Genomic DNA, 20,078 nt, shown 5'->3' on the forward strand with positions numbered 1-20,078 from the left:
GAAGACTTTAATGATGAAGCCTATCAGTAAACATGAGAGACTAATGTTTCTGGAGGCAGAGCAGAAAGCTAAATCCAAAGTGAACATCGGTGCATCCTACGCTCATTTGAGGGAGCTAAAGGAGGCTACTAAATCAGGGACTGATGGTGACCTGGCTTTGTTGCCACTGGACTTGTAAGTATTAATGTTTTTGTCAAACAGTGTGGACTTTTTTACTTCGTGGCATATTTAGGATCAGTTGACTCATGTTAGCGTTAGCTCATTGTTTGCACTAGCTACAGCAGGCTGTGGCAGGATTGCTTATGTGGGGTTGTTTGAAGAGACTTTATAATAGGGATGTCCCGATCCAATCACATGCACGGAAATCAGCCCCGATCACGCGGTTTCAGACTGATCGGGACTCGGGCTTTACTTCGCGATCCAAGCCCCAATCCGGACTCGGATACTGGGTTCAAATTACAGGAGAGCAACTTGGTTCTCCTTAAAGGTCTTCAAGGCTCCCCTGATGCCCTTAACTTACACACCCAGAAGGAGTGCAAAAGAGATCCAGTTCCTACCTGTATTATATTATTTACATGGACTCAGCGTAGCGGGGATTCTTTTGGGCAGAGCGGCAGGCAGACCGCCAATTATTCATAAACTCCAGCTGCGTTCTGCACACGGCCACAGTGACATTTTCTAAGTTTCTAAGTGGCGTCACCAAATAATGTAAAATTAACACACAGTCAGTCGTGTCCGTTCATTTTCTCTCTGGTAAGTTCTGTCTGTATTTGAGCATGACGTGTGTGTGGACGCGCTCGTGCTGCAGCGCTCGTCACTGGCGCAGCCGGGCAGCGCAGCGCACACTCCGCTTTTTTTGCGGTCAATAGATCAAATTGATCTGCTAGTTAAAAAGTGACTTGTGAGGTGAAAAAGAAGGAAGCAGGCAGGAGTTTTTCTGGAGGACTGGGAGATGCAGGAAGATCAGAGACAGACGGGACAGGAAGAGAGGAAAATAAAAACCAAGAAAACAAAACAAAGTTCTTAAAAACAGAAAATATAGGTAGATTTATCCCACTACACGTTTGTACCTGTATAAAACAATAATTTATCAGCATGTAGTATTTATATAGTTGATACAATTCAGATCATCTTCAAAACTCTGTCCCACGCCCAGGGACGTATCTAAGCATTTTGGGGGCCGAGGCAAAATAGACCCCTGCCAGGTATTTTAAGTTGAAGGGCTTTCTGTTTTTATATTAGACTTTTTATATTTGCAATAAAGTCCAAAAGTGAAGAATTTACACTAAATAAAATACATTAAATAGTCTGGTAATATTAGACGGGAACATCCAGCTGATCCAAAAGACAGAGGCGCAAAACATCTAAAGTGACCCAGTTGTTGGGAGTGTGTTTCCCGTGAGTCACTCTGCTGTGTGTGTGTGTGTGTGTGTGTGTGTGTGGATGCTAGCTGCAGACTAACGCTTGGAGGGTTGTGTAACTGCATGTTTGGATCTGCGAACCGTTTGGAGTGCCTGAATCGCACTCACACTGGTGACAAATCCTCCCCCGACTCTTCTATTGCAGCAGATCCCGAGGATTACTGATCTGGATACACGAGCCTCTTTGGGCGTGGGAATTCTTCAAAAAGAGCAGCTTCTAAAAGTTTGACTCAGGTGGGAAGATGGATTTAAATAGGTTTAAAGATGAAGTGCAAGAATCAAATCACCAAAGGTCCACTGATGTCCTGGAGTCAGTGATCACTGTGCATCCATCCTGACTTCTCAACACTTAAGGCTGCTGCTGGTGGCTGTAATGGTGGTGGTGGTGGGGTGTTCTGGTTCCACGTTGGACTTCTCAGTACCATCTAAGTCTGGTTTAAACACCACAGCCTACCAGAGTATTGTTGCTGACCATGTCCATCCCTTGATGGCCACCCGGACCAATCTTCTGATGGCTACTTCCAGTAGGATGTCACAAAACTCAGATCATCTCTAACTGGTTTCTAGAACATGACCATGAGTTCACTGGACTCTAGGGCTGGGCGACATGGCCTAAAATCAGTATCACGATATATTGAGGATTTCACCTCGGTAACGATAAATGGACGATAACTACAGGTATGCGCAGAAACAAAAGCAGTCCACTAGATGGGGCTGTCACATGTTTATGTGACTCAAGGCGTCACCGCTTCTTAAAGGGAAATGAATGTTGCCAACCCACACACATCTTTTCATTTTTTATTATCAAATTTATTGACATGGGAGAATTATTTCCATAAGAGTCAGAAATGTTGATAATACATTTTTGATTTATTGCCCAGCCCTGCTGGACTCCAACGGCCTCCACAATCACCAGATCTCACCTTTGGGATGTGGTGGAACATGAGGGCCCCATCGTGGAGGGAGCTATGTGATGATGTCATGTCAGTATGGACCAGAACCTCTGAGGGATGCTACAACACCTTGCATCTCTGACATGAAGAATTAAGGTGGTACTGGAGGTAAACACTAGGGTACCGATACCGATATTGCAGCCTTTAGTATTTATCGATACCGATATCAACCCGATGCGATATCAGCAAAAATCATACATACATACATTTACCTATTTCGTAGTGTGGAATGTATGAAAGGTTTGATCAAGTGATATTACTCAATTGGAGAACAAGATCCAATAACATTAAATATGAAAAAATGACAATTTTTTTTAACCATTGGTTGCAAAAAAGTGAACCTTAACGAACTGCTTATATCGGAGATTTTTGATGCAGTCTGATATAATATGATACAGTGTTTTTGGGCCAATATTGAATTACTTTCGATATCGATATCGGAACGGGACATCCCTAGTAAAAACGGGTTCACCTTGGTCATAGCTAGGTGTTAGGGCTGGGAAATAAATAAAAAATTTATCGTTATCAAAATTTCTGACTTTTATCGAGATAATTGTTCCATGTCAATAAATTTGATAATAAAAAACTGAAAAGATGTGTGTAGGTTGGCAACATTCATGTCCCTTTAAGAAGCTGTACCACCTCGAGTCACATAAAAATGTGACAACGCATTTCACGCGACAGCCCCATCTAGTAGACAACTTTTGTTTATGAGCATTCCATTCATCATTATCGGGGTGAAATCCTCAGTATATCATGATATTGATTTTAGTTAGGGCTGCACAATATATCATAAATATATTGTTACCGCAATATCAGCATGCACAATATGCATATCGCAAAGAATAGATAAATATCGCAATGAATGGTCAGCTCAAATGTTTGCTACACGTAATGCATTCTGTCAAATGGAGGCATTATGTCTTTTAACAAATCAAATAGAGCTCTTCACCCATTTGGCCAATTGGGTGGGTTCTCATAGGTTAGATGCCCGCCCCCAAGGCAGACGGCACTTAATTTTGATGGTTAGCAAACATCTGAGTTAGCTTTGTACTGCTCTTTCTGTTGATTCTGCTTTTCCCGGGATCCACGGATTTTCTTTTCTTGTTCATTTTCTTTTTCCCTTTCCTCACATCTTTTGCTTTACTCATTTTTAGGATTTTTTTTATTTCTTTGTTTTTGATTATTTTTGTTCCTGAGTTAAGTTTTTATTTATCGCAAGTAGGGATGGGTACCTTTGACATTTGAATCGATCCGGTACTAATTCCCGATACTTACGAATCGATACCGGTACTTAACGGTACCAATTTTAGATACTTTTGAGTGTTTATTATTTTAATTCTCTTTTATAATTAAATATATATTTTTCTCAATATATAACAATATTTGATAAATATCACGATAAATAACATACAACTGTTTGTATTTTAACATAGTCCTTGTAGTTTTATAAGCTGATAATTAAACTGAAGCAAACATCTTTACTGTGAACTAAATTTACTGTGTATCTTCATTCCTTTTGCCGTCTCTTTCATTTGATTTTTCCTACTGGGAAGTTAGAATTTCCGAGGAGAAAGCAAACACACCATTAGCTGATAACAATGGTAGCAATGGAAGCTAACATACCAAGCTAACGTTATCTTAAACAGTTTATTTAGCTGCTGGAGCAGATTAAAATGATGATGCCTCACACTTAGATCGTCACTGGTTTCGTCTTCACCCGTCACATTTAGTAAAGTGAAGCCAAACTTTAGAGCGCGTTCATGTTCTTCTAGTCAGGAATTCGGAGTTCCGAGGAGAAAGCGAATGCACCATTAGCAAAACGGAAGCTAACATATCAAGCTAATTTTATTTACCTACCAGAGCAGATTAAGATGAGGATGTCTCACTTAGATCGATGTCGCTGGTTTCATCATCACCCAGTTACCCATCACATTTAGTGATGTGGACCCAAGCTTTAGCGTGCGTTCTTTCTACCATGCTGCTCTGTTTACAACTGGTTCGCAGCGAGCGACGACATAACGCTCTTGCGCATGTGCAGCTGTCTTGGCAAAATCTCGTTATGATGGACGGGTACGGAAACGAGGCACCGTTTGAAATGACGTGAATCGGTGCTCGGTCGGTACTATGGAATTCGGTCGGTACCTTAAAAAGTACCGAATTCGGTACCCATCCCTAATCGCAAGTAATATCCTCATCACAATATTAATCACTGTTATCGAATATCACAGGTTTTCTTAATATCGTGCAGCCCTAATTTTAGGCCATATCGCCCAACCCTACTAGGTGTACCTCATAAATTGGCCGGGCGTGTAGCCTCTAACTAATCCCTGCTAAGTGAAGTTGTCACATCAGACACATTTCCAACATTAATTCCTGCTTTAATCCTTTTACATTACAGCAGAACAGCTAACTGAACTGGGTCAAATGGGAGCAGGCTGAAGACCAACCGATTATGTTTGGTGTGTATTTTTCCTAGAAAAGGACTGGGTTCTGAGTGTTTCCTGCACACTGCTGTTATCCAGCGACTCAGCGAGTGGCCCGGCTCTGAGGTTTAATGCTAAAAACAGGATCCAACAGGCTTCTCACATGTGGTTGCTGTTTTCGCCAAACCAGAGAAAATTACTAAGCTGAACCACTTCAAGACTGTGAGCCAGCAACTGCAGAAGGAATCCCTGACTATGGAATGGACAAGTGGAGAAAGGAAGGCCCCGCAGGTTCTTCACGGTCCTCCAGCCGAACCAATGATTCAAATGTCCAAATAAGACATTAAGTCATAGAGAAAGCAATCCACTTACATCGTGGACAAACTGAAGGACATTCTTTCTGGAAGAAACCAACACTGGAGCCACGAGCCGTCAGCTGTCAACAGCCGTAAACCAACACGCTGTTGTTCAGCCCCACTTCACAGCCAATAAAAGCAGTTGGCAGGATTCGATTATCAACAGCTCAAGTGAATACACGCCGGTAGCTCCAGTCTGATGTGCTGACTCAGGTAAAATGGTGCCAAGCGTCAATCAAAAGGTTTATTGTTGCTATTGGATGCTTTTTATGACACTCATGGACCAGAATGGTCTGGTCTTTGGGGAATCTGTTGACTGGCTGAAGATGAAAGAAAAAAACAACATACGAAGACATCGAGACTGGAAGTTAACTGGATATAAAGCTAAACTGTCTAAAATAATATCAAAGTGAACTGGTGATTCCAATCATTGTGTTTTATGGTGGAGGTAAGAAGGTAGGCAGGGAAATCCCCACTGGCTCAGGTATTTTTCTTTTAGTAAATAATATTTTACGGTGGCCCAGAAGGTTCAATAAAAATATAAAACTGCAACACAAATACCAAACCTATAACAGAAGTACAAAGAAAATGGAAGTTCAAACAAATTAAATCAATTAGCATTCAAAACTCGTGGGATGACAGTGGCCGAGGAGTAAAGTGGCCATCTCGTAACTGGAGGGTTGTGGGATAGAGTCCCACTGACTCAGTTGCAGTTGTTGTGTCTTTGAACAAGAAATTTAACCTGCATTGTCTTCTGGTGGTGGTCAGAGGGACTGCTGGCACCGGTGTACCCATCTACGGCAGCCTCGCCCCCGTCAATGCGCCCCAGGGCAGCTGTGGCTACATTGCAGCTCATCACCACCAGTGTGTGCATGGGTGAATGACTTGCCTTGGGGGGTTTGCGTGACCTTTGCTTGATTCTTCATCTCCACCCTCTGCTTACTCAGCTCTTTCTACCAATTCCGGCCTTTCCCAGGATCCACTGGTACCTGTTTCTTATTCATTTGCTCTTTCCCTTTCCTTACATTTTTTAACCACAATATTTTATTTTCAAATATTTATATATTTCACATTTTTATGACATTTCAAATACAATAATCTATTTTATTTTATTTTATTTTTCTTCTTGTGAAGCGCCTCGTGATTTTTATCTTGAGAGGTGTTATATCGTTTCTTCTTCTTCTTGTAGAACCCTAGAAAGGCACCACACAAATACAGGCCATTTACTATTTTACCCATAAAAGAAGAAAGAGATCAGCAGCAGGTTCGTTTTGAGCTCACGACAGAAATAAAGACAGCAGGGGTATCGTAGGTTAGTGATGCACCGATATGAAATTTTTGGGCCGATACCGATATCCGATATTGAGATCAATGTTATGGCCGATAACAAATATTTGCCGATATTGATAAATTGACATTAATGCTTCTAAAATCAGCTGATTTTGTATAGAATGAAAATTATTGAAGCTGAATTTACGTTATTATGTACACACGCCACGCACATTTACGCTTCTGAGAGGATTTAATTCACTGTTCACATGACTAAACAATCCCCACCCCCACCCTCTGAAACAGGCAAACAAATGGAGACAGGATGGAAAATATATTGGCTGTTAATATCGGCCCGGTTTTATTTATCGGACCAATACCAATATGTTAAAAATGACTAACATCAGCCGATACCGATATATTGTCCATCCCTATCGTAGATAGTATGTAAGACCTCTAAACTGTGACAATGGCAAATATGTCTAGCTCGTTTTCCCAACTCCCATTACTATTTAATAGCATATTGTAGCTTGCCAACATGTTGTTTTAATTCTCTATAAACAACGTTTCAAACAGTGATGGGTTAGGCGAGGCAGCCATGATAATTAAACACATACTGTATGTACGATTAAAGCAAGCAAACTTCAGGCAAACCTTTAGATGAATCTGCCAATATTTAGCATTTTAAATAATTATTATTATTTCAACTCCCTTGCTATTGTTGTTGACGCCAAATTTGGCAGCAGAGGTCACAGTCCAGGGAGATGTTTACCAAAATAAACACTTTTCTCTACAAGACTAGCCCAATGGGCTAGTTCTAATTGCTGGTAGCTAGCCAAAACAGATCAAAACTGCCGCCATAAAATGCTCATGAACAGTTTTCACTTTAGAAGTGGGGACACACAATCGGCATGAGGACCCGGGGGGGGGATCTTTTTATCTTTGTTCTTCAGGGAAACAGGCTTCAACACAAATGGTTGTATTTAGGGCTGCACGATATTAGGAAAACCTGCGATATTCGATAACAGTGCTTAATATTGCGATATCGATATTACTCACGATAAATGAACAAATACTAAAGTATGCAGTGTTGATGTCGTCTGGCGTGTGACGTCTGTTCTGGGTTCAAAGCAAACAAAAACTAGTGCATGAATTCCATTACAACATTTTTATTGCAAAACTATGCAGCTGCACCTGCTACTGTATTAGCAGCAAAACAACAAACTGCATGCATGCAGTTTCTCAGTGACTTTAAAACATCACCTCCACCATATAACTTTTTCTGATGCTCCAAATACAGAAAAACATCCCTTACCAGGGTTTTTTGAATAAATAATAAAATCTGAAAATAAGTTTAAATGTTAAATAATAGTTAACAGCAATTTCTCTCATTGCTACTGAGCATTTTCTCCACTTATGTGGTTATGATATAAGGCTGTTGCTGCTATTGGGAAGTGATCTGTGCTGGGCCAAACTAGGAGAATATTAAGATTTTCTGAGGGAAAGAGAAAAACAATTGTCTACCTTTCATAAGAGGAACTGGCAAAAAAACTACATGGAAAATATGTGAAAATGTTTGTTTTTAACCCCAAATTGAACAAGTTTACCTAGATCTTAAAAAGCAGCTCAGATGATGAAACTGCAACTATGATTCTGATAACAAGCTAACAAATTGAACTAGCTCCTCTAAGATAACCGGCTAGCAGAGCTTCTGACTGACAGTTTATATGCAGCAGCAAATCAACTATCCTGATTAACACGGTTATAAAAGCTCATAAATGAAAAATCACTTTGATGTGTGGGGGAACTTTTCCAGGCCCTCTTTAGCAGGGTGGGACTGGGAGGAGAGTGCTGTAGCCTTTTAGCTGGAAGCTAACCGGAGCCTGGGGCTAATGGTGGGTTGGTTCACCGGCACGTGTCGGAGTCAGACTGGTTATTATCAGCTGCTTAACGACACCGAGCGGACTCACGTTCACGTTTGAAAGCAGTGCTGATTCCAGAAACCTCAGCACAAAGTGCGTTCGTTAATCTGAGCCAGCATGACGAACAGGGGGAGCGAGCAGCAGGGTCTATGTAGGGGGGCGGCGTATTACGTGAACGGACCCATGGGATTGGCCGCATATCAGAAGGGCTACATTTTATCGCCGTTTTTGACGTGCTTTGCGATGGGCCTATCGCACGTCCTGTTATCGCGATGACGATAATTTTTCAATATATTGTGCAGCCCTAGTTGTATTCCACTTGGCCCTAGAGCTCAACCGGTGTCTATGTAATGTAGTGTAATATTGTTTGTATTATAGCAGTTCGTGTAAACTCTATTTTATAAACGTTCACACTTCAATACATTTTTAATATAATCAATTTTTACATAGAATTCTTTAGGGAACTTAGCAAAAGATGCCCCCAAATGAAATTCCAGAATATGTAAGCTGAACACAGAAATAACTTAGTACAAAGGTTTGTTTGTTTGTTTGAAGACCACAAAAAATCGGTTTGGTCTCTGTGGTGCACTCTTATCTATTCTTTGTGTCTCCAAACTGAGGTTATTCAACCAGCCATATGGCAGGTAAGACGCTAATTGTTCCTAACCTTCTTCTAGAACCCCACTTCAAAAGATCCGGCATGTGCCTTTAAGAATTTTAGAAGAGCAATTTAGGAAAACTAGTTTGGGCTCCGTGTTCTTCTGAGAGCTGATGATGTTCTTGTCTGGTGTCGTAAATCTGCCAGTCGTAAACGTTTGTCCCCACCCGGCTGTGGCATGTTCACTCCAGTTTGATGGAAAGATAGCTATGAGTCAGACGGACTTGAAAACTTTAAATCAAGTTTTAACTGAACAGAAGAAGAAAAAGATAAACACAACTTGTTTCTCCTGGTTTTATGTGGACTATTTAACATGAAAATGCTTTTTATTTTGTCTTTTACATTAAAATGCACTTCTTATCTCAACTTCCACCAAATTCTGGCTATGGACTATGACCTTTTACTGTTAATTTCTCCGTTCTCCCCACCTAAAGAGAATTTGCTAAATGTAAGTTTATGCAAAGACAAGAACCCATTTTTTAAAGAGCAAGTCACCCCCTACCAGATTCTAATGGGCTCGACACACGGGAGGCGACAAACGACCGCGATCAGCGAAATTTGTCGCTGTTGCTTTGATTACCTGACACACGGGAGGCGATCCGCGGCAGCGGCCAGTGGCAAAGCCGTCTACGCGTTCTGTTCCATGGCGAAATCGAAACTTCCGTTGTTTTGTTTGGCTGTGTCAGGTTGGAGGGAATTAAGGTTATTTAAGCGGTTCAGAGTTAAAAAAGTGGTAGATATGATGTTTCACAAGGTGCTGCTAGAGTTATGTGAAATCTTACTCCTGATTTTACTATAAAACATAATAATAATCAACTTCTCCTCCATGTTTCCTCGGAGATGTACGGAGCATCCTGCCCGCTCATTGCTCAGTGAATGAAACCTCCGTTGATTGGTCCTCGTCCGAGCGACAGCGATGAAAAGTTGAAAATATTTAAACTTTCTGGGATCGCGTCGCTGAGTCGCCTGTGCACGACACGTGCACGAGCGCAAAATTTCACACGCACATTTTTCGCGTTTCGCTTGGTAGGAGGGAGACCCGCGATTATCGCTTTGTCGCGCATGTCTCATTGAAAATGAATGGAGGAGAGGCGATGTCGCTTCCCGTGTGTCGAGCCCATTACCCAACTCCCACTTTCTGTTTGAAAAATGCAACAAATGCTGTTGCCTAGCAGACCGAGAGGGCGTAGCCGCTAACAAATACACACACTCACGACATTGTGACATCATAATGTACCATCTGATATCATAGTGTACCTCTTGGCCAATAGCGACGGCAGATTTAAACTCAAATGCGGTGCTGAGTTTTTACCTGACGACGGTGCATCGCTGACAGTTTTAGGCAGAATATTTAAATTTTAACTAAGATGCACTACAGTGCCGAGTTATCGACTACATTTGTCTGCAGCACAGTCAGACACTGATTTATTTAGTTAATCAGCAAAAAAAATTGTTGACTTGGAGTGACTTGCTCTTTAAAATTTTCACCTTTTAATTGTTGCAGTTGCAGCCACAAAACACTGCAAACCTACCGTTCTAAAAACACTGCTCTTCCTGTTTTATCAGTAGTGATTCAGACAAACAAGCAAACACTGACTTCTTTGTTGTGTTTACGTCTGCCTGCGAGCATTCCTGCTTGAGCTGATTAGCACCAATTTATGAGGCTGACCTTTCCGCAGCCGTTTACGGCACATAGCTCAGCCACAACCTACTGGACTTACTGACCTCTCTAAAAGCAAAGCTGAACTTCTAAAGCATGACAACAAACGAAGATGCATCAAGTCATCTCACTTCACATGACCTGGGGCTACTGGACCAAGCTGACCTGCTTATAAACCTCTGAAGAAACACGCCTTGTATAAGTGGGTCTCCAAGAAAGGACAGAGCGCTAAGCAACACATCTAATACACCAGATCTATATACAAATAATTATGACTTTTGTTTTTGTAGATACAGGTGCTGGCCAGTAAATTAGAATATCATCAAAAGGTTGAAAATATTTCAGTAATTCCATTCAAAACGTGAAACTTGTACATTATATTCATGCAATGCACACAGACCAATGTATTTCCAATGTTCATTACATTTAAATTTGATATTCATAAGTGACAACTAATGAAAACTCCAAATTTGGTATCTCAAAAAATTAGAATATTCTGAAAAGGCTGAATATAGAAGACACCTGCTGCCACTCTAATCAGCTGATTTACTCAAAACACCTGCAAAGGCCTTTAAAAGGTCCCTCAGTCTTGTTTTGAAGGCACCACAATCATGGGGAAGACTTCTGACTTAACAGCTGTCCAAAAGACAATCATTGACACCTTGCACAAGGAGGGCAAGACACAAAAGGTGATTGCTAAAGAAGCTGGCTGTTCGCAGAGCTCTGTGTCCAAGCACATTAACAGACAGGCGAAGGGACGGAAAAAATGTGGTAGAAAAAAGTGTACAAGCTCTAGGGATAACCGCACCCTGCAGAGAATTGTGACGACAAACCCATTCAAAAATGTGGGGGAGATCCACAAAGAGTGGACTGCAGCTGGAGTCAGCGCTTCAAGAACCACCACGAGGAGACTCATGAAAGACATGGGATTCAGGTGTCGCATTCCGTGTGTCAAGCCACTCTTGAACAAGAAACAGCGCAAGAAGCGTCTCGCCTGGGCCAAGGACAAAAAGGACTGGACTGATGCTGAGTGGTCCAAAGTTATGTTTTCTGATGAAAGCAAGTTCTGCATTTCCTTTGGAAATCAAGGACCCAGAGTCTGGAGGAAGAGCGGAGAAGCACAGAATCCACGTTGCATGAGGTCCAGTGTAAAGTTTCCACCGTCAGTGATGGTGTGGGGTGCCATGTCATCTGCCGGTGTTGGCCCACTCTGTTTCCTGAGGTCCAGGGTCAATGCAGCCGTCTACCAGGAAGTTTTAGAGCACTTCATGCTTCCTGCTGCTGACCAACTTTATGGGGATGCAGACTTCACCTTTCAACAGGACTTGGCACCTGCACACAGTGCCAAAACCACCAGCACCTGGTTCAAGGACCATGGTATCCCTGTCCTTGATTGGCCAGCAAACTCGCCTGACCTTAACCCCATAGAAAATCTATGGGGTATTGTGAAGCGGAGGATGCAATACGCTAGACCCAACAATGCAGAGGAGCTGAAGACGACTATCAGAGCAACCTGGGCTCTCATAACACCTGAGCAGTGCCACAGACTGATCGAGTCCATGCCACGCCGCATTACTGCAGTTATTGAGGCAAAAGGAGCCCCGACTAAGTATTGAGTGCTATACATGCACATTCTTTTCATGTTCATTCTTTTCAGTTGGCCAACATTAGAGAAACAAACATTTTTTCATTGGCCTTTAGAATATTCTAATTTTCTGAGATACCAGATTTGATGTTTTCATTGGTTGTCACCTATAAATATCAAAATTAAACGTAATAAACATCGGAAATACATTGGTCTGTGTGCATTGCATGAATATAATGTACAAGTTTCACGTTTTGAATGGAATTACTGAAATATTTTCAACCTTTTGATGATATTCTAATTTACTGGCCAGCACCTGTAGCTTCCTGGAGGGCCTCTCTTGAGGAAATGGAGAACAACAGGGCTGATAAGCTAACAGCTATTCCAAGAGCAGCCAAACCATAGTGTTGTCTTAAATCAGCTTCTGTTTGCTCAATTCTACACTGATCTATTGGAGTGCATTTCTATAACCGGTGACACTTGTTTACATTAAATTAAGGACTTATCTAAAGGTTCAAGTAAGAGATTTACAGTGAAATAATCTTAAAACATTTTAATTTCTCAATCATATTGGAAGGAAGTAGGGCTGTCACGGTAACCGCAAAAATGAAATATCGCAATATGAAGAAGCCCACCGCGCTGCATCATGGGCCACCGCGATTACCGAACTTGATTCAACTCAATGATGCATGTTGAGAAGGATGGCTGCACTGGTATCAAAACGAAACGTTACTTCGCTCCTTTGGGAGCGCTTTGGTTTTCAGTACGTCAGCTGCTGCGCAGCCAGAGTCCTTAGCCGAGACAGAGCTGCCACCAGCGGCAAAATAAATAAATAAATAAACGCTCGGAGACCTGCTGAAGTCCCGGACAAGCACTGCTTCTGCAACCGTCCCGAAGAGAGTTTGAGCCGAGCTGGAGCTCACTCGCTACCTGCAGGAGGAATGCATCCACCCTAAAGAAACCCCCCTGACATGGTGGAGCAACAACCGGGAGAGATTCCCTTTGCTCGCCAGTCGCACGCAAGTACGTGTGCGTTAGTGCAAGGAGCGCACCATCCAAGAGGGTTTTCAGTGTTGCTGGAAATGTTGCCACCCCTCTCAGATCCTCTCTCAAACCGTATATGGTTAACATGCTGGTTTTCCTTGTGGGTAACAAGGACGTGACCGAGCTATAAAACACCGTCATTCGTGTGTGTGAAAGTGAAAGTGAAATGATAGTGCCAACCCCCCCCCCCCCCCCCACGCCCGCTACATGTAATTTTTTATGCTTGATTTTACACAACTAAACAAAATGGGCACTTGTTTCTTATTTGTTAGATGCTGCAGCCAAATTTGCATTCAAAAGTTTAACCTTCTCCTGAATTTTGTTGTTTTTAAGTTCAGTCGGACTCCGACTGTCGGAGAAACAAACGTCACTGCGATCTGTGTTGTTACTGCCCTTTGATCTGCATTCAGTAAAGTGTTATAAAAGAAGGCACGGCAATTTTTAACCTTTTTTAAATGTGTAAACATTATGTTTAGATAGTGCTGCAATAAAAAAAAAAGTGCTGCAATAATATCGCATATTAAGCCACCCTGAATCACCGCAGGGGGAATTCCTCAACCGCGACAGCCCTAGAAGGAAGGTTTCTTTGAAACCGATTTCCTTCTCAGCCAGCTGGGGGCATTGTCAGTCTTTCTCCTTTTAAAAAGACTGAAGATGGACGTAGTCTTCGTTTACAATCGGTCCCGCCACCAAACAGTTCCCAAGTGCAGCCACGGCTGCAGCTTACCGCTTCCCCCAAAGATGGGTCAAATGTGGAAATGTAATTTAACCAGAGTGTGATGATGAGAAGAATCGAATGTTAAGCTACCAGAAACGCATTATGCTCCAGTGCTGCCACATTCCAGAACTGGAACCTACCTTGAGTGTCCAGAAGTGAAAGAAAGAAAGGAAACGATATTTTGTCTCTCAAGATAAAAATCACGAGGCGCTTCAAGGTGAACACAAGGTCGATGGTGTCGATGGTGGCACAGGAGTTAAGTGCTCGCCCCGTAATCAGAAGGTTGCAGGTTAGAGTCTCAGTCAGTCTGTCGCTGTCGTTGTGTCCTTGGGCAAGACACTTTAGCCACATTGCCTGCTGGTGGTGGTCGGAGGGACCGGTGGCGCCTGTGCTCGGCAGCCTAGCCTCTGTCAGTGCGCCCCAGGGCAGCTGTGGCTACATCGTAGCTCATCCCCACCAGTGTGTGAATATGTGTGTGTGAATGGGTGAATGACTGGTTGTGTTGTAAAGCGCCTTGGAGGGGTTCCAGGACTCTAGAAGGTGCTATATCAAATACAGACCATTTACCATTTCAGTCCTTAGAGAAATGGCCATAGTAATGAAGGCTGAAACCCAACCACCACTGAACAAAACACACAAGCTGAAATGTCAAGGCTGTGCCGAGAAATATCTAAAGACAGTCTTTTCAAAGGTTTGATGGACCAGATGGATGGGCCTGTGGCTGAATCAGTAATGACACAGAGCTGCACTTCTACTCAAGACACAAGCAAAGTGGCGATTGGGTACTGGTACGGGCTGGTATTATTAAAGATGAGCTAGTTGGACCTTTAGGGTTGAGGATGGCCTCCAACTCAACTCTGTAACCTACTGCCAGGTTTTAGAAGACACTTTCTTCAAGCAGTGGTATAGGAAAAAGTCTGCATCTTTCAAGACCCTGATTTTTATCCAGGACAATGTTCCATCACACGCATCACAGTAATCTACAGTAGGGCTGCTCAATTAATCGAATTTTAATCACGATTACGATCTGAGTTTTGAACGATTATAAAAAACAAAACAAGCCGATTATTTGCTCCTCCCGCTTGCGCTGCCCTGAGTTGCAAATGAAGCGCTCCTCCCACAGTGTTACCAACTTGGCGACTTTGACGCTATTTCTAGCAGCTTTTCAGACCCCCTTCTTGACTTTTTAACTTAAAAGTACCTAGCGAACACCTCAGAAACATCTCCGGTAACCCTTAGCTACTTTCTGGATAACTGTCGTCGACATTTCCTGCATGTTAGCTAAACACTCCGCCTGCTCTCCGGACCGTTCTTCAGGACATTAGGAAAGGGAATAATGTAGTGATGTGTCAGTCGCTACAGAAACGGCGCTCAGAGCCGGCTCCCTGTTGGATTAACCAGAGTGAGTGACACACACCGCACCTGCGGACTCCTGAGCCGCTAAAAACGGCTAAATGTGCGCGTGCGGCGCGCTAAACATACGTGCAGCTTGCCCCGATTGCTGTGAGACCGGGTTGGGGGGTGGGGGATGCAGCTGTGGTTGGGACAATTATTACATTAACTGATGGACTTGTAAATAAATAGTTTATAAATAAGGTAGAAAAAAGTTCCTCACGCTGATAAATAATAACTAATCTCTCTGAGGACACGGTGCTAGCGCACGCTCCTACAGCACCTTGACACGACTAAATAAATGTTATGCAACATTTTGTGAACATCAATTTATTTGCATGTATTTGTTATAAATGCCACTGTATAATTCTTGCTGTCAGTATTTGCAAGATATTGGTATTTGGGTCTGTACTGGTTAGACTTAAATGAGTTAAACCAAGGTCTATAGCCCTTGGGTCATAAACTAGGAGCTATAAGTATATTGGTCTTTTTATACTGGGAATCAGGAGTTATTTTAGTGAGCATCTTGTTTCTTATTTATTTTTGTCCTGATTGTGCCCTGAGCAATTTTATGACTGAATAAAAACAAATAAAATCAACATAAATAGAAAAATCGTCCTAAATAATTGTGATCTCAATTTCAGTCACCATAATCGTGATTATTATTTTTGCCATAATTGAGCAGCCCTAATCTACAGCAAGGCTAGCCAGTAAAGGCCTTAAGAATGAAAAAAAATGGCATGGTCCCCTTCCTCACCTGACCTAAACCCTATCGAGGCCTTGCTTAAATGGGAGATTTATAGCAAAGGACAGCAGTGCATCTCTTTGGAGCGTCTGGGCGGATTGTCAACAGATGGAGAAGTTGACAACGTGCCTAATAATTGCGCACACGGTGTATTCTCCATTACATAATAACAGCAGAGAAGGATGGAAATGAGCTGCAGCCCTCTTGACCCTATTATAAACCTGAAAGTAGCCTGCTATGCTAACTTCAGCCTCCAGCATGCTGCTCATTTCTTCATCTCAGTGACAGCTCTCTCTCTCACCTTCAACCCCCATCACCGCAACACCCTCATCACACTGCCTCCATTATCACTAGGATAACACGCCTTCTCGCCCTGTAATTAGAGACGACCTTATAAACCGTGCCTCCACTTCAGTCGGGAAGTAGGCGATGGCGGCGGTCACAAGACGTGCCTGGACGAGTCTCGGCGGAGGTCTGGACCCGGTCGCATGCTGCTGTCCATGACCGAGATAACCACAAACGTGAAATTCTATCACCGAATCACCAGATTTAAACCCATCTGATGTGCTTTAGAAGCAGAGGGACTGGGTTAACTACAAGTCTCTATCACCATGTCTCTGAACCTTATGCTACATTCTACCTGTTGCCCCCCTCCCCCCTCCCATGGTTACTAGGCAACTGTAGCAAGCCTATTCTTGGCCAGAGGTCGGTCAAAAAAAACAGCTTTCAAGAATGAGTTGTGATTATTAAACGCAACTGGTTTGCAGTTATTTACCATCAACAGCTGAACGGGTCTAGAATGTTTTCACCCCCAATGGTTAAGACGTGTAAAGAAAACAGCCTTAGACTTAATCTCACACAACATCTCATGCTCTGTTTGCACTCCAGGTGTATTTAGTGAATGACTCAGCAACAACCACGTAAAGGTTTTAGCTTAAACCTTTTAATGGCAAATATCAAACCAGTGCTGAGTCACACAGGAGGTGTGAAGCTACTGCTGTGCTTTTCCAAAGAGGTATTCATCCTGAAATCACGTTTTTTCAGGCAGCAAAGAAAAAATATCTACTTTTTACAACGTTCCATGTCCATTTACACTTAATCAGTGACACATATACTAATAATTACACATCGCAACAAATTCCACATGATTTTACTTTAAAATGAGACCTAAAGCAATCAAACAGAGCTTTGATTTAAAGATATATACTCGTTAACTCATTATCTGCCAGCCGTTTCCCCTGGCTGCCAGCGTTTTTACTATGATGTCAACACCAAAACTACCAAAACAAAGCGTAGACTCGCTTCTTACATCAGGAAGAATTTGCTTGTTTCTAGCGTTATCCGTTCTTTCATAATTCGTTGTCGCAATGTGAGCAGGGGAAGCTTTTCCAGTTCGCACCTCGCTTATTTTACAGCAGCGGCCCAAAACGATCTGCTAATACGTGGATTTTCTGCTTCCTGATCACGTGACGTGACATAATCAGATGAAGATCAACTTTAGAGCTTTACGGTGAGGAGACTCGTTCCGACGCCCACCCAGTAAAAAAATGCAATTGTGACAGCAAGCAATTGGGTTTAAAATGACGACTTTAGTCATCAATAAGAGTAAATGTGGGCATGCCATTTTCAAGCAGATTTCTCATAAAAAGGCCTAGGGTTCATGAGGTTAAAATGGTTAAAACACTCTATCAGGAACACTCAAAAACCCCAAACAACTGGTGCTGTCTTAAAGGCATAAAACCCTCCCAACCCATTCCACTACCACCGCCGTGCCACACACTTGGCTAGGTGTAACACTGCAGGGGAACATTTTCTTTCAGTAATCACATCTTAAAAAAAAAGTACTTATTTTACTTTTTTTCCGTCTTCCACATATTTTGGAAAACCTAATTACTATCATTGACAAACTATATTCATCATTAGATAAAATATTTTAGTGTGCTAAAATCTCAGCAAATTTATAATTGGTGTTCTAAAAAATTGTCAAACATTAAAAAATATTCTATTTAAACCAATAAATCGTTGTTTTAGTTGAATATCAGTTTATTTTCACGTTGTATGAATCAAGTTGTCAGTTGTCAAAAACTTGCTAATAAAAATCCTCCCCATATAATGGCACTGCCACCACCGCTCTAAAAAGTAAACCGTTTAGTGAGGGTGAAAGTCTTTTTATTTATTTATTTATTTGCTCCAGAAGCACCTGTTAGCTAACTCTTCACCGCTTTTGTGGCAGCACCAACCTCCTGTTAATAAATAACCCTGAAAAGCAGCCTTTCCTTGAACCACAACCCACAAAGTCAACAAAAAACACAAAACCCTATTTTTCCCATGGGGCTTTTTGGCTCCGGGATGATTCAAACTTCAGGCAGAGTCAGTTTGTTGACCAGCGGAGCACAGGAGGAGGTTTCGCCGCTTATGCCCTACCTGTGACCCGCACACGCGAGCAGGAAACTCCCTGGTTTCACCGTGGCCTCTGGAGCCCCCTCCTCCTCCTCCTCCACCCGCTCGGTTCCCTCGCCTCGTAGCTTATCCAAATGACTTGGTAACGACACAAAACGCACATAACTGTTAGATAATTGCGCGTTTCTGGGACCGTTAAATGAATTGTGTTATTTTTCGCCGCACAGGTCCGCGTTGAGTCGGTCCTGTCGCAGGTTCCAGTGAACAGCTGAGCCGCGGAGCACCAGCCGGGTTCACGCGGATCCGGTCAACCGTGAAGGAGCACAGTTGACTTTTCTTCTTGTCTCGCTGTCTGTTTGGACTTTCGGTGTGACTGCGAAGCCTTAAAAACAGATTATGCGTCCTCACTGGGACGGAAGGACACCAGACCCAGCAGGGCATTGATATGTTTAAACGGGTTTTACGGTCCCGTCCGCAGTTTGAAGGCATCCAAATGAAGTTGGAAGCATTTCGTTTCAAACAGGTAGGCAGCAAAGGGCGTTTTCCCAAGTGTTTCCTAAAAATAACACACACTAAACGAAATACACAGTAACAGCAAGTGATGTTGGTGTTGCTCTAGATGCTAACCTACATGTTTAAGCTTCAGAAATTAAAGCAGTTTAACCTCCAAGAGGGTGAGCGTCACACAAGTGAGTCGGCACCACCAGCATCTGCCCTATGACAGTCTCTCAGGCGATAATAAAGCATAACTCACCCTTTGTCGGTGGCGATATCATTCCTGTGGTTGATAATTTAGCCAGAGGTTGTAAAGTGGGACAGGGTACAGTGGGAAGTAGCCCGTAACCGGAGGAATCACCCTGGCAGTGTCAGGAATCTCAGAGGGCAGAGCCTCTCTGTGTGCAGTACCGAGGCGAGGCGCCAGGGGGCGACGTCCACACCACGAGACAACCTCTCCAAACACCAGAAGAACAATGAAGATTAATGATGCGTGATCATCACAGGAATTTGGCCAGCACCAGCAGTGGGACTGAGTTTCTCTAGTCAAACACTAAATTTAGACAGCCACTTAAAGTATTACATCATAAAAAAATCATTTAAAGGTTCTAATCCACACTTCCTGTAATTACTGCATTTATTTTAAGTGATTTTTGAAGTAAAACAGTGTAGACTGATATGGACTGGACAATGGCCAATACCAATGCTGACTTTTTTCAAGAAATCAGATATGCTGAGTAGTTGCTTTGTTTCTTCAGACTATAATTAATAAACCTTAGAATCAGAAACAACAGGGCTAAATACAAAAGTCACGCTTTAAACTAGGGTTTCATTTATAAAGGGGAACAAAGCTAGCCAAACAAATAACTGACCCTCAACCAAATAATTGGTATTCTAACTAACTGATAATAAATCTCATGTCTCTGTGGAGGAAATAGTTCCCAGTGTTCTTTATATTTTTTTGTTGTTAAATTAAGATTTTCTGTACAGTTTCGTATCTTGGTTAATCACTGCACTTTATGTTTGTAGAGAAA

At 42.4% G+C, this 20,078-nt stretch overlaps 1 protein-coding gene across 3 annotated transcripts in view; it reads right to left on the minus strand.

Moving 5' to 3' along the window:
- The window catches only part of LOC107381036 (vang-like protein 1), a 93,937-nt gene extending 74,293 nt beyond the window's left edge, over positions 1-19,644 (minus strand). The window contains exon 1 of one of the 3 annotated variants that reach the window (XM_070544198.1): positions 19,304-19,644. The gene's annotated coding sequence lies outside the window, so the exon portion shown is untranslated. Of the gene's footprint in view, positions 1-18,573; positions 18,662-19,303 lie in introns of those variants that run through there. The other 2 variants (XM_015952515.3, XM_070544199.1) reach the window with 2 other exon arrangements.
- Positions 19,645-20,078: the final 434 nt, after the last annotated feature.

This window comes from Nothobranchius furzeri, chromosome 14 (genome assembly GCF_043380555.1).
Source record: "Nothobranchius furzeri strain GRZ-AD chromosome 14, NfurGRZ-RIMD1, whole genome shotgun sequence".
NCBI classification, from domain to species: domain Eukaryota; kingdom Metazoa; phylum Chordata; class Actinopteri; order Cyprinodontiformes; family Nothobranchiidae; genus Nothobranchius; species Nothobranchius furzeri.